Below are 15,106 nucleotides of genomic sequence, written 5' to 3'. Positions count from 1 at the left end.
TAGGCAGCAGCATAGTAAAAATCTTGTAAAAAAATGGGAGGCAGATCTGGTAATAAGGGGGTGCAGGACAAGAAAATAATGTGTTTTCTTGGTGGTAAGTTTCTCTTGTCACAATACAGCCTTTCTCCATAAAGAAAAAAAGTGATCCAAATGCAGACTGAAATAAGCAGGCTGGTATTGCTTGGAATGCTCAGCACTAAATCCAGTGATGCCATAACTTGTGGCTACAATGCTGCAGTGGCCAACAGGTGACTCTTCAGGCTGTCCCCAAGCATGTGTAACCAGCTGGCTGCACTGGTGTAATGAGATCAGTGCAGGCTGCTGCCAGGACCTGTGGGACCCTGCCTTAGCCTGACAGCAGCAGCTCTGGGTAGGAGGTCCCACTCAACAAAGAACTTCCCTCTACCCTCAGCATCCAGGGAATGGGGCTGCTAGCCATAGGAAGATTTTTGGAGCACAGCTGATATGATCAGGAATTTTGGCCATCTTTTTGCACAGCATACAACTGTTGCAAAACCTTCAAATAAACTGGTTGTTGGGAAAATAAGATTTTTGCTGGTTTGGTATTCCCTCAGAGGATACACAAGGGAATGAGAAATATGATGTTAACCAATGTGCACAATCATGCTGGATTATTGATTGACAATCACAGACCACTCCAGGAGGTCTTTGTGAAGTTTGCTTTCTCAGTGTCCCAACCTTCTTGATAAAAGTAGGGATTTTATGAAGGAAATTGGAGATGCAAATGTGGGCAGTACCTGCTGAAAAGCCACCAGCTGCTGTGTTAGCCACAGGGGCCAATTAGGGATTTATTCCAGCCTACTGGTATCTCAGGGCAGCAAACGAAGACAGTGATAAGTACAGTAATTTCACAATTACAAGCTGCACTGACTATAAGCCGCATCTCTGGGTGTTGGCAAACATTTTGTTCTTTGTCCATACATAAGCCGCACCCAATTATAAGCCGCTCTGTCTTTTGCAGCGAGGACCCGCGTGCAACAAAGTTGCCAAATAGTAACAGAATCGCAGGATGGCGGGGTTTACAGGCTCAGCCCTACTCGGGGCAGCCGCCAGGGAGCGGCCCCGGCCCCGCCCACCACAGCTGCCAGGAAGTGGGAGAGCGGCGTGCCCGGCCTCCACTGCTGCCACGCTTATCGGCACTGGGCAACGCCGCTGCACTTGTCAGGGGCAAGCAGCGCCGCCACGCTTGCAGGCTCTCACTTCTGGGTTTGGAAATTTCCTAAATTTGTTAATATATTAGCCGCTCCGGAGTGTACACCGCACTTCCGGGTTGTGAGCTAAATTTTGGTCAAAATGGTGCGGCTTGTAATCGTGAAATTACTGTAATTAAGTTTGTCTTGCTTTCAACTGATCTCTTAAGACCTCGGAGTATTTTCACAAAGTGTAGTTAACAATAATTTGATGGTAATAACTTGGAAGTCATTGTAACCTTTTATCTTAGGGTCTTAAAGAACTTCATAAACATAAATCATTTTCCAAGGTGTCTACACAAGACATGGAGTATTGTGATAAGTCAAAATAGTTCAGTTATTCATGGCCATAAGAAAATGAGTAAGAAGAGAAAGAACTTTAAAGAATGGACACATTTTTAACAGCACTTAATATGTAAGGCATAACATTTGATATTACACTTTGCCATGACTTTCCTTAGGAGATTTCAGCAGCCATGCTCCTTGCCCCACAAGCTTCACAGTTTGTGGAGGAACTCTGATAAATGCTAAGCATGAAAAGAGAAGGAAAGCTGAGAGAAGACAGGATTAGGGTTATATACGTACACTAGGCAAAGGAGACAGCTTGAGGAAGTTTTGGTATTTACCTAGCAGCAGCAGAACTTAGGTGAGCTAACACTTTCAAAAGACACAAATTTACCAAATTCTCACAACTGGGATGAAAACAGTTACAGACAAACTGTAACTAATGCAGAAAAACAATTTATTATCCTTGGAGTGACAGAAAGGAGGGGATTTTTTGTTTTGTTGTGATTTTGTGGTCAATGAAAAGGCAGCAACAGGAATATGAGTTAGTAAGAGAGATGGTAGCAAAAAAAACATATTATACATATTTTTTTCCATTATTATTGGAAAGAATGGGAATAATTGGAATGGGAATAAGTTGCAGAAGAGAACATGATGCTGTTGTATTGTTGTTAGTGTAAATTTCCTCATTTTTCAGGGTGCATATATGCAAGCTTCAAGGTGTCTGTGGAAGAAGCTGCATGCAAAGAAATGAAAACTCTTTCAGTGCTCTTCCCTCATGACTGCTACCAAATGGGTATAGGAGAGGACAAGATTAAGCTTCTACGTTTCTGCAAGTAAAAAGAAAATTCTTAAAAAGGTTTGGTGACTTCTACGATTTCCCTGAAGAATGGACTTAATTTTTTGGCAGTGACTGAAACACATGAAACAAGTGTCCTTCATCCTCAGGAGGTGGTTTTTTTTTTGTTTCTTTATTTTTTATATCAGTCTTTTTCTCCACTTAGCCCCACCTTTCATGCAATAACTCCTTCTTAGCCATCAATCTGAGGACAAGCGAGCAGCAGGAGGGGTGTGGTCCACGGATGCTTTTCTTTAGAGCTGCATGTCCTGGGCAAAGTGGCACTGAGGATGTGGTAGAATCTTTAGTATGGCTCATCTCCACTCTCTTCTTCACAAATTAAAAAAATGAGAAAAAGTTCTGTGGTGCCCAGGGAAAGAATAAGAAAATCCATGCAAGTCTCCAACTAAATAGGCATATTAAGGCAGATTTGACTTCACAGATTCAAGCACTGAACAAACAGGAGAGAGTGTTGGTTTAGCTTTTGATCTCTTGTGTTTAGTTGTATTTTCTTTCAGCTTCATTTGATTTCTTTGTACCAGAATCAATAGACAACTTTGAAATTTTGGGTTTAAAACAAACCCATCTAAAACTATTATTCCTGCACCTCTTTTTTGAGTTCATTGCTTCAATTCTCTAGCACCATCAGGAATTTTTTATTTTACTTAACACCTCTGATACCTAGAGCCAGACTACAAGAATACACTCTGAAGGTTGTTTTTCATTAAAAGACCTATTTAATTCTTTCCTTAGTCAAATAAATTGATGGTTTTTATTACTCAAAATTATTAAAATCTAAGTTGTCATCAACCCAACTGTCTTTGGCTAAAGCTGATAAATGAAGGTGATAGTTTTAAATGCTTTTCTGTCTCTTATAATAACTCTATATAGAAAAACTATCCTCATATGCATAGAGTATACATTATATAATTCTGTGCTTATATTTTACAAGTAAAACTACAGCAATAATGTAACAAATCCTCATGTGCACAGCCTTAAAAATCTTAGGCAGTACAAAACCAGTGAATTCCTTTAAGCAAGATTAGTCAAAATTGAAATACTTTATATTAACTTCTTATATTTTAGTACATCCTGAATAAAATAGTTTTCAGATTTTTTTTTTTAAGAAATCCTAATCCTGACAGTAATTTCCGCATAGAAATGAGGTCAACAGGACCAGATCAGCAGAATTTCCAAACAATTATTTGGGGATACAGGATTTTAACCATTTCTATGTCAAAGAGAAAATTCACCTTTTCAAAGAAGAAAAGTTTTCTCACTTTTTTCTCCTTCCCATTAGATCATTGGATGCAAATAGGTACAATTTCATCCACATTTACAAAACTTTTATGCAGCCATCTTACATTGAAGTCCTTTCTCCTGTGATATTAATCTGTTCAGGATCAGTAGCACATGGCTGAGGAAAGATGGATATTGTGATATGCAAAAATGCCTGGTGACAGTGAGACGAGCTCTTTGCTGAAGATACAGGCTGGTTTATTAATGTTCCTGAGTCATGTTAGTTAGATACACTGACTGGTAAGGTTTACTCAGGAGCAGTAGTAACAGATATTCTGAGAATCTTTTCTCCATGATACATCTAGCAGAGATGGACATTAAAATAAAAATTACCAAGCAAAAGCAATTTCCACAATTAATCTTTCAGAAAGGTAGTTCCTCAAACCCAAAGCTTAGTGACAAATGCATAGCAGCAACAGTTGAAGCAATTAAAAGAAAGTTGCCTACTAGCACCTCATTCCAGAAAAGGACTGAGTCAAAGTATTGTGAAAGTAGATGTGTCAGATGCTGGCACATCTAACCATGTTACTGGTTGACATATTCTTGCACAACCTCTCACATGCCTTGATTATGCTCAGTACCCTTTGAGCTTGTTCTGTACAAGTGCATAGAAAATACATTGTACTTGTTTCAAAGAGCTTATCTCATAAATGGTTTAATTCCTCTCTCTGGATTTTCTATAATGAGTTTGTTACTTGGTGTTTTCTCACACACAAAGTAAAATTCTTCTCATTTAATTTATCCCCAAAAGAGCATGGGATATACTAGAGCAGGATTATATCTGTCACAAGCTGCAGAAATGACTGTGTGGTTTTATTCAAATCAAATCCTCATGGGATTGTACCAAATACACACAAGTTTCTTTTTTATATATCTGCCTTGGGACCTCAGATCAGCCGTTTTACTTTTCCATCTTGTTTTAAAGGTATTGTATCTGACAGGACCATGTCACTTCACCTTGCATTGTCCTTGCAGAGGGCTGCAGGCACTGAACAGATGCACTCCTCTTCTGCTAGACCAGCATCAGCCCTGCAAGACTTATTTCTTAAATCCTTCCACTCTGCCCCAATTAACAACAGCTAGATTTCAGGAATTTCTCATTTTTACAATTCCTATGAGAACCACCTTTCCGGTGTGCAAACTGACATACACCAGCCCTCCAGCAGACCCAGGTCCAGATGACATATGTTCTTTTTCCCTGCTCAGCTCTCAAACTCTCAGCTCTCAGATCAATAATAGGGTGTGTCACTCCAGACAAATATTTATTCACTGAGCTTCATTTCCTTATGCAAGTTCCTGGTGAATGTATAAAAATACAGTCACTCGAATTTTAAAACCTAGAATACCCACATCTCTTAATTAAGTATATAAGGGGATATTAAGTATATATAGGGCTCTGCTCTAATTGCAGAGCTCAAACTAATTTTCCTATGGGAGCCAATTATTGTTGTTCTCCTTGGTGGCATCTTCACTTTAGGCCATGGGGTAATGAAGACAGATAAGTAAATAGCACATGTAAGATATCTGTGAATCATTAACAAAGTCATTAAAACAATTATAGATAAGTTTTTACTGACATAGGATCTAGCACAGAGAATAGTTAGTCTTATTCAGCCCAGGCCATCTGTGATACCAGGAACAGAAATCTTTGCAGCCAAATCTTAACCCAACAACCTATTTGATTAAAAAAACTCTTTGACATTCACTTTGAAACCCCTCAGTTGTTTTATTGTGGTTGTTCTTATGAGAAATTATTCTGATGCACTGGCTCTTTGCTAACAAGCATCACTGTGTCAGGAAAGATGCCTGTGGCCCTCACAGCAGGACTTTGGAAGGGTAACAGGATGGCTGCCGAGGTGGGCAAGCATTAGTCCCAGACTGTAAATATAAAGTTCCAGACCAATGTTCTTATATAAATACACCTAGTAAGAACATGGACAACAACACCGCACCTGGGCAGGTGAGTTTTCCATGTGCTGGTTGGTACCAGTGTGCTGCACATGTGCTACCACGTTCCCAGTAAGAAGTTGGCATTGTTTGAATCCTCCCTGTATGCAAACCCAGTCAGAACAGGCCTCCAGCAATGGGCAATTAAGCTGTTAGAACCATCACTGCTTGATGGCTTGATTTCTGGAAGAGCAGATGGCCCATACCTCTTACTTGAGATTTCAGCCCATTTTATTTCAAGTACTCCTGGTTCTGTAGCTTTATCACCTCTTGTCTGAACAGCAAAGCTGGAGTGGTCCTGAGGTGGCATCTGAAATGCAGCCTCACCCCTGTTAGCACACCTGTGACAGAAAAGTGAGACGTTTGCTCTCCTTTAAATGAAACTACTTTTAGTGAAGGTAATTTTTTTTTTCTCTGAAATTGTCTGGAATGTAATCCTTGAAAAAACAAACCTGTTACAATTATGTACTGCTGTGGTAGAAGAGACAATAAGGTTTCCACAGCAACTATTATTAGTGGCCCAGCATACACCATGAACACTATATGACTTCATTACTTCTAAACTATTTGATGGTCTATATTAAATGGTATTAACAGGAATAGTTTCAGTTACACTTTTAATACCCTGTTGATGCACTTGATGCAAATAGCTCTACCACAAGCTATAGCTCTTTGAAAATAAACCCCAAACCAAACCCTCAAACAGAATAGCAAATAAATTGTCAAGCCAGTGTTGCTGTAAGACTATAGCTTTTATATCTGAGGTTCATTTGTTTCACTTGCAGCTATATTGCCCTTTCTTGCAACTTAATCTTACCTCTACTACATGCATAAACATTTTAAAACATCTCCATATGAAGTACCAAAGAATTTAAAATTACTATATTTTCAAAGGCATTGTCAAGGTTCTTTACTTCATGGTAAGGGATATTTTGCCAGTGGAGAAGTGAAGAGTAATGCAAAGGGGTAGACAGAGAAAATTCAGGGTCCCTATAGGCCCCAAACACAGCTTTATCTGTGAGGTGAGGTTCTCTGAATAGAAAATGGGGAGGACAAGAAGACAGAAATACATAGGGTTTTACCAGCTACATGAATAATAAAATTCCTTCACTCTGTTGACCAAGTGCAGTTCAGGAGCAGGACATCAGCACCAGCTTTGGTGTTAAGGTCTAGGATCTCAGTATTCATTCCTACTTATTGAGAAAATTATAGGGAGCCAAATACACACACTCATGGAAGCTGATACCTCAAATCTCAGGAACTCAGGGAAAGAGAAAAGAGAAGGTATAAATGACAAAGCAAGTACATTGGTGGACTGTGTTCAGTTGTTAATGGGGGAATCCATTCTCCTAATCTTCACTGGAGCATTAACTAACTTTAGAGCAGAGATCCCGTCATTCTGATAAAGAAAGGTCTGTAGATTTCAGGAAATCTGCTAAAACTTTTTAAATCTTTTCCCAGTAGGTTGTAGCTAGTATGGCATCTTAACCAAGACAGTTCTCATGTATTGATACACACACGAGTGATCTTTCCAAACTCCTTCAGTGTCTCTTGAAAGTGTTACTAGGTGAAGAGATAAAAATCACATAATCTCCAATTTCCCCATCTCTGCTTACACTGTGCCTGATGTGTTATGAGAGATGCTACTGTAATAAGTAATGAGAGACTACAGTCAGTGATTCCTGTAGGCAGAAAATAAACTCACACCTTTCCAACTTCCCTTGTGTGACCATGTTATAACTTCTATCTTACATTGAAGGTCTACTACTCATATATGGGACTGCTTACATTTATTTCAAGTAAAAGTTATGTGAGAGGTTGGTTTCAGCAATACAAGAAAAAAGCAACAGTGAAACAACCAAGGTTCTGGTTGAGATCAGTTCATCAATCAAAAGCTGAACTCAGGAAAGACAAAATTATAAAAATGAACAGGAAGCAAAAAATCCCTAAAAATATTTCCAAGAGCTCTCAGTTGTTACAAATTCTCAATTTACAGGAGTCACACATCATTTTTGGAGTGGTCATACCATTGTTTTGGACTAAAGTCTGATTAATCCCTGGCATTCCACTCCAGAATCACAGGATCTCCTTTTGATTAAGAAGCCCCATCCCAAAGCAGTGAACAATATTCTGGCCTTGCTATAGAAATTCCAACAACATCAGGATGCTGCAATGCAGCTCTGAAGCCCGGTGTAGCCCTGGTATTACCATGTGGCACAACACCTCATTCTTTTCTTCCAGGTCTGTAATGACTTGGGGTAGGATATAAAAAGTCCTCTGAGGCTCTGGGGTAGAAATCAAAGGTGATTTTTCCTCTGAAGCTCCCTTACTATAGCCTTGGCAGGGTATAAAGCTTCCCAAAGGTATTGCTTACCTGTGGAGCCAATCTTGAGAGAACCACACAGTCACCTGCATTCTGCTATAAAATCATGCTGCTTGTTTCAAATTTTTTTTAATGTTTGATATGATTTCCATTTTAAAGTAAATGCAATCAGATTCAAACACTTTGCAGCACATATTATAGACACCAAGGGAAGGAAAGAATACACTCAACATTGGAAATGACAGTCACATCTGTTTCTACAAGGAAATTAGAGTAGACTGTGTGAGGAGAGTGATATCTCAATCTGTATCAGAGCAACCACATTTGAAACAGTGGCACCAGCAAGATAAGTCTCAGACAACCTCATTACTCTCTGGGTGTGATTACTTTGGTGGCTTTTCTCCTAAATCCTGTTCCTTATTTTGTAGGGTCTGAATATGCAAGTTATTCTACCCCTCTCTGCCTATGCTGCACCAAATCTATCATGGATGAGAGTGACAACTTCAATCACTTTACAAATCTGTATGTGACTTCATTTACTATTTTGCTTATTATTGTGTTTTATTATTTCAAAGATTCTTCAATGGTCTTCTGGGACCTTACACCTTATACACTTTTCAGAAGATTAACTTTTTTGAGTTGCAGCATTTCGTATGTGCAAATAGTTTCTTTCTACCTTGCGAAATATTCCAGTGAATTTTTGAGCTACTGACTACTAAAACTTTACTTCTCAAATTAAATTGTCAATTTTTTTTCCCAGTCAGGAAAATATAACATGTACTTACTATTCATTAGCTTTTTATTGAATGAAATAATAAAGGACACCAGCAAAGAACCCAGACAACTGTTCTTGTACTATAACTATAGAGATAAATTAGATTTTTTCCCCCTCCATAAATCTTCATGAAATAAACTAATTCATGTCTTTGGCCTGATTTCTCCCTCTATTGGTCTGAAAAAGAAACTTTCCTATGGGAAATGTCAAGACCTTTTGTATTAAAATCTGACCTTTGTGTTTGCACTACAGGAAAGAAAGCATGATGCCCCTGGAGTTCTTCCTCTGCGGTTCTCATGAATCACGTGCCCCTGTAGTCCATGGACAAGGACAACATCTTCAATGGTCTGGCCATTTTTATGCTATTTCTTCTTAAAATACCTCCTCTCTGTAGGGATTTGAGCTTGAATAGTCATGTGATAGCATGAGAATAAATCACAAATCCATGATTTATACATCACCTTGAACCTCATTCAACTGATGAGAGCTAATTGCTGTTTGAAGTTTTCTCTTCGTTGAGCAAAATGGAACACATGAATGGGAAAAGGTGAGACAATTGCCATTTTAAACATTGTAGTGGTAAGAATAGCCAAAATTCTCTGAGGCTGGGTATTGCTCACTCAAGAGAAGTCAGTCTGCAGAGGCTATGCTCAAATGACATTGCCATTCTGTTCCCCCTCCATCATGCTCTTCTCTCCTTGGGCAGTCACAGAGAGACCTAGCTCAAGGAATGTGTCTGGCCAAAAAATGCCTTCAAAAAATTGGTTTTTTTAATTCAGCAACCTGAACTTCAGTCAGCTTAAAGAGAGAATGAATAACAGCCTGATCACACTTCTGGCACATTCAAGTTCTCTGTTTTCCTTAATATAGCCTTGATTTAATCTACCACATGTTCTCCTTCCAAAGGACCCATGGCACTGTCCCTGGTTTATCTTTGGGCCTGAGAGGTGTCTTTTAACCTACAGTGCCAGCACAGAGGTGAATGTGCCAACACTGAAGTCCACTTGGATACTCTCAGGATTAGGCCACCATGTATTCCCATGGAACGCAGGGTGTGGGTCAGCATGGATTATGCTCAGATCAACATACCCTGGACATCCATCTTCCTTATGATTTAAACTGCAGAGGAAATATTGATTTTCAGCATGACTCATTCACAAGCTTTTACCTCACTGTTTGCCACTGATGAAGGCTTGTGTTACTGGGCTCCTTCAGCCACAGGAAGAAAGCCTGATCTCCTTCAAGGCTGAGCTCTCCCAAGGCCAGAATAGACCTGCTGCATCCCAGCAAGTAGCCACGTTACAGCACCAGAATGCCCAGGTTTTCATTTCTGGAGCAGGAATCCACTGGATTTGCAGAATCATTTGGACCAGAGGGAGAAGAGACACAGGGGAAGTTTCCAAGTTGAGGTTCATCATACAGCTGTTTGCATGGTGAGCCCAGATTAATTTCTGCACTGAAGGTTGTTTTGCTTTTATGGAACAGCCTCAGCAAACCCAGTTTTTCAGGGCCAGCCTATAAAATTAAGGGCATTTTTCCCCCACTGCCCATCACAGCCTGGCAGCTTGCAGCTTTTAGTGGAGGAATAGAGGAAGATTACTAAAATTAAATGTAAAAAACTCAGCTTGTAAGCACCATTAGTCTTGATGGCAATAAGGAATGTTTGCTGAGGAGTTCAGAGGATCATATACTCAACAGTATGAAAAAGTATATAACCTTGCTGTCAGAGGAGAAAAGAGTGTTAAGATAGAAGAGAAAAGCCTTGCTCAAGGTGTCAAGGATGTCTAAGCATGTGTTTAAATCTAATCACAATTTGGAAAGGTAGCCAGGAGATGCAAGGCATGAAAAAATAAAGGAGTTAATGTTAAATCCATGTGGCCAAGGAAAGGAAAGAAATACTCTGGAAGCAACCCATAAACAACAGAACTAGATAGTTATAGAACACATCTTAATAACAATATTGCATACATTCTCATCTGTGGATCTTTCCAGTCTCTACAAAGACAAGAGGAAGCAAAGGTATGGATGATGCCTGTCTCTAAGTTAGATTCTTGTCTTGCACCATTGATCCTGAGGAAGGTGTGAGACAGGCCAGCCTACACCAGGATACGTATGCCTGCATAACCCAGAGCCCTCCAGCCACTCAGCCCCATCTGTCCTCCCCAGCTATCTTAGGCTGCTCCCACTCAGGGGAAGCTACTCAGAACTATCATAACCTGCTAAGCCCGCTACTTGGAGCTCAGCCCTCTGCAGCCAGACCAGGGTGTGCGGCCTTCCTCCAAAAGAGCAAAGGAAGCAAGCACCAGTTGGGCTGCACTAAAGAGCTGAGGGATTTTATAGCCCAGGCTTTGCATGCCTAAATTGAAGGTTCCATTATTGCATTAATGATGATTAATTAATACTGGGGGTGTAGACACCACACCCCCCTGGCCTCAGCCCAGCAGAACCACACCTCCCAGCTGTATGGTGAAATGTAACCAGGCTGGGTGGGTTGAGTTAAATTCAGAGTTTCTCTTAAAAGCATTAGAAACTTATGTGTTTTTTCTTACTTCTTAGTTTGGTGAAGGCAGTTGGATGTTCTAATAAAGTGTTCAGGAGGCATACAGCTTCCCATTTCCTTGAATGCATTTGATGTCACATTGTCCATCTCTGCATGCTAGGGTGAAATGAATGGGCAAGAAAGCAGGAGGAGCAAGGACTGCTGCCTCCTAGATCCTCCCAAATGAAGCAGTTTCTCAGAAGAGGAAATGGTCTGCAAGGAGCAGATGTGGCTTTGCCATGAGACAGGGTAAGAGAGTTGAGGATTGCAGGGGGTGCAAAATTCTTCTTTACCTGCTCAAACAGGCAAGACAAGGCTTTGATTTCTCAGCACCGGCTGTGGTAAAACTGGTGGCTGTGGCCATGTATTCCCCACAGTGCTTAAACAGAGCAACTGGGCACCATCTGCACAGTGATTATGAGCAAAAAGACCCCCTGTCTTGGCTGCATATACACACAGGGGATCTGATCAGGAGCCAGCTGTGAGAAGAGGAAGGAAATGCCACTGGAGCTGGCTGAGCCCAGGGAAGGGATGCTTTGCAGCCAGGGAGGGACATGCTCAGGATGTTTGTGAGAGTGAGGAGATACATGCTGCTAAACCAGGGGAGCAGGAATTGTGTGCATGGCTCTAAGAGGTCCAGAGAAACATCCCTGGTGCACAATAAACTGTGTCCAGAGCTTCCTGCTTGGCTGCCAATTGCTCATTTCTCTCCATACAATTATAAACATTTAACCCCACCAGTTTAATACTTTCTATGACTTTGATGGCTGAGAAGGACCCACGTCCTCTCCCCCAATTAACTTGTGGCCATCATTCAGTAGCTCACCCCGAATTTGCACTGCACATCTCAACCTGGAAGTTCATTTGGGTGTTACGCCTATTCCACCATGGGGTTCAATGGCATCTGCACAGGCATCAAACAGTGGATTAACTCTGTTATCCCTCACCATGCACTCAGGCAGCAGAGCAGCCTTTGCTGTCCTAAAGCCACCTTTTGTGAGCCAGACCTTTCATATTTCACTGGGCTAGACCCTACCTCATCTTTCCAGCTGTTTCAGTGTGCTTCTGCTTTTCTTCTCTTAGCTTTCTCCAGGACATCTTGATTTTGGAAATTTCCCTAATAAAATGCTGAGCAGAATTGCAAAGTCAAAAAAAAAAAATAAAAAATTGTGGGAGGAGGAAATAAAACCAGTCCCATTTCCAAGCATGGCTTAAAGCTGTTTGCCATCACTGCCTGACAGTGCTTATGTCATGTCAGCTGTCTGCTTACTTCTTGAATTCCCTCTACAAGTTACTCTAGTCAGAGGAAAATAAAAGTGACAAGCAATGCTGACATGTATGTCCTTTGAAGAGGACAGGGGCAAAGCCCTCTGTGAGGTTTTAAAAATAGCTTAAAAATAGTGCTGCAAAGGGTACAAAAAGATGGACTAAGAGTGTCCTTCCCCCCCATTCAGCTTCTGTAGACACTGTGAGTGCTGGTAATGTCACCACACGATTTACTGTATGTGTTTAAGTACGATAGCAAGACACACTGCTAGGTAACTGTCAAAATACAAGTATTTCATGGCTTGAAATCATTATCTAATCAGCTAATCCAACACCACAAAAAAACCCCCCCCAAAAAATACCTTTTGCCTTTGTCACTTACACAGTTTCCTGACATATTTGCAGTAGAAAAATTAACACATCAGTCACTGCAAATCGTTTTGATGTATGTATGACAGATTAAGAACTGAAACACAGAGGGATTTGTTAGTATTTGGCTGGGCTTTTCCCCTTTCAAGTCATCTCTCTAAGCTTCCTGTATAAACACACAAGTCTTGTGGTTTTGTCTTCCTCTGTAAAATAGTAGGAGCTGTGCACAATATACCAAACACTTTTAACCAATCACATACACAATTAACACATACACAGTTTATATGTTTTGTCTGCAATTTTCCTCAGCAGCAGCTTTAGTGGAGGACTATCACACAGTTTTGGCTTGCTTAGAAAGATCAGATTTGCCAAGTCAGTTGCAATTAATAGAAAGTTCTTCCTATGGCCTCTAAAGGTGGCTGAATAGAAATTATATACCCAGCTCTGCCTACCAAGAAGGCAGCATTGGCAATTCTAAGGAGATGATATCCACTTTATTTAAATAAGTTTTTATCATGGTTAGTAGAAGGCTGTATGAGGCAAATTAAATTTTTTATCTGCAATAAGACAGACAACTGTTGTGATAGGAATTCAATAGCATTATAGTTAAATACTTATTTTACAGGGCAAATGTATCAGTGAAAAATGAAAAATCCTCCAGTTATCAAATACTCAACTAATGCATACTAAATATGTGAAATACACCCAGGCATTTCACTTTAAAAGTACACACTGCACTCAGTAGTTCATCACAGTCACTGGTGGAGTATACTGTAAAGGGAATTTTTGTTTTCAGCGCCTTAATCCTAGGCTACAAAATAAGAGCTGGTTTACTGAGATACTCCAACCAGCACATGCACTGGGGAGACCAGCAGCAGTATTCCTCCTGGGACTTTGATATAGTCCTGCAGCAATTTACTGTTGGTGTTCACTTACCTGTGCACCACAGCCCCATATCCGAGTTTTTTCAACAGATTAAGATGTTTACTTACTTTTGTGAAGTATCACACACAGCAGACCTGATTCATACCCATGAGTATCAGTGGAGTTGACCCGTCTTCAATGCAAAGAGATGTTTTCTGCTTTTGCATATCACATGGTCCCAGAAGAAACACCTAGTTCATTCCTAGAATGGAATCTCATCTTGGAGTGCTGGAGAACATCAGATGACATCCAGAACAGGAAATTAATTATTCCCATTATTAGTGATCAGAAAAATTCTTATTTCTATAAATCTTTGCAGGGCATGCACAAATATACTCAAGATCAGTTTGCACTAACTGTAGTAGAAAGCCTCCCCCACCCCCAACTGCAAAAAAATTAAATGAACCAAAAAACTCCAAATTCTGTAGTAATAGGGCAGAGATTCATTGAAACTCTGTAAACTTCAAACAACAGCCAGGAACAAAGCTCAGAGTCATTTACTATGCAGAAGAAATAGTGGCATTGCACATTACAAGCCAGTACTTTAATGAATGTGGAAGAGGAAAAAAAACATAATATCTGGTAGAAGCAAGTGTTATTTATCTGTTTGCATGAGCACTAAGAACAGAAACCCTTTCTAGCAACACCTTTTGGCTTAAATGCCTTCAGCATCATGTTTTTTCCTAGCTACATTTGGCTTTTTGCATTATTTCTTGATAAACTTCTTGTTACTCACAGGCATTTTAATACTCAAATATTACTGATCATCCTTACCCATAAATTTTGACAACAAATGCCAATTTTAATCTATTATGCAGTTTATTTTTGCTCCAGGAATACACTTCCCTTTTATCTCTCTCTCAAGTAATACCATTATAAATTTTCTGTTCTTTCCTTCACTCCTTCAGAGAAGCTTAACCACCCACAGGTTATATTTTTCTTCCAAGAGTGCCAGTCTGCTGCTTGCTCAGTTGTGACAGATTCAATCTAAGCAGAGACCTTTCTCTTAGCAGGAGATTTTTAGTCCCACAGCACAGGGTACAGTATCTCTCTGACCATCCTGCTGACTGCATTGTTCCCCTCTGTTTCTCCTAAGGGAGGATGTCCTTTGTGAGTAGGCATTGATTGGGTGTGTTCGCAGAGGTTTTCTCCCCTACTAACATTAGCTTCTAGTTCCTCCACCAGAAATCTTTGATCCCAAAGCAAGATCTGCTTCTCACCTATTCTCTCCATCCCTGTAAGTAGCCAAGTATTTTCCAGCACTTAAATTTTTTAGCCAAAATGCCCTGAGGAGTGATCCCCACACAGGCAAACAAATTCTCCTCTGAGA

At 40.2% G+C, this 15,106-nt stretch overlaps 1 protein-coding gene across 1 annotated transcript in view; it reads right to left on the bottom strand.

The window, feature by feature from the left end:
* The window catches only part of LOC116996886 (myosin VIIA and Rab interacting protein), a 242,886-nt gene extending 230,494 nt beyond the window's left edge, over positions 1–12,392 (bottom strand). Inside the window, exon 1 of the mRNA XM_033060928.2 lies at positions 12,254–12,392. The gene's annotated coding sequence lies outside the window, so the exon portion shown is untranslated. The remainder of the gene's footprint in view (positions 1–12,253) is intronic.
* Between the last annotated feature and the right edge of the window lie 2,714 nt (positions 12,393–15,106).

The sequence above is a fragment of the Catharus ustulatus genome, chromosome 1 (assembly GCF_009819885.2).
Source record: "Catharus ustulatus isolate bCatUst1 chromosome 1, bCatUst1.pri.v2, whole genome shotgun sequence".
Lineage (NCBI taxonomy): Eukaryota > Metazoa > Chordata > Aves > Passeriformes > Turdidae > Catharus > Catharus ustulatus.
The sequence above is the reverse complement of the archived record's forward strand: the minus strand, read 5'-3'. Positions and strand labels throughout refer to the sequence as shown.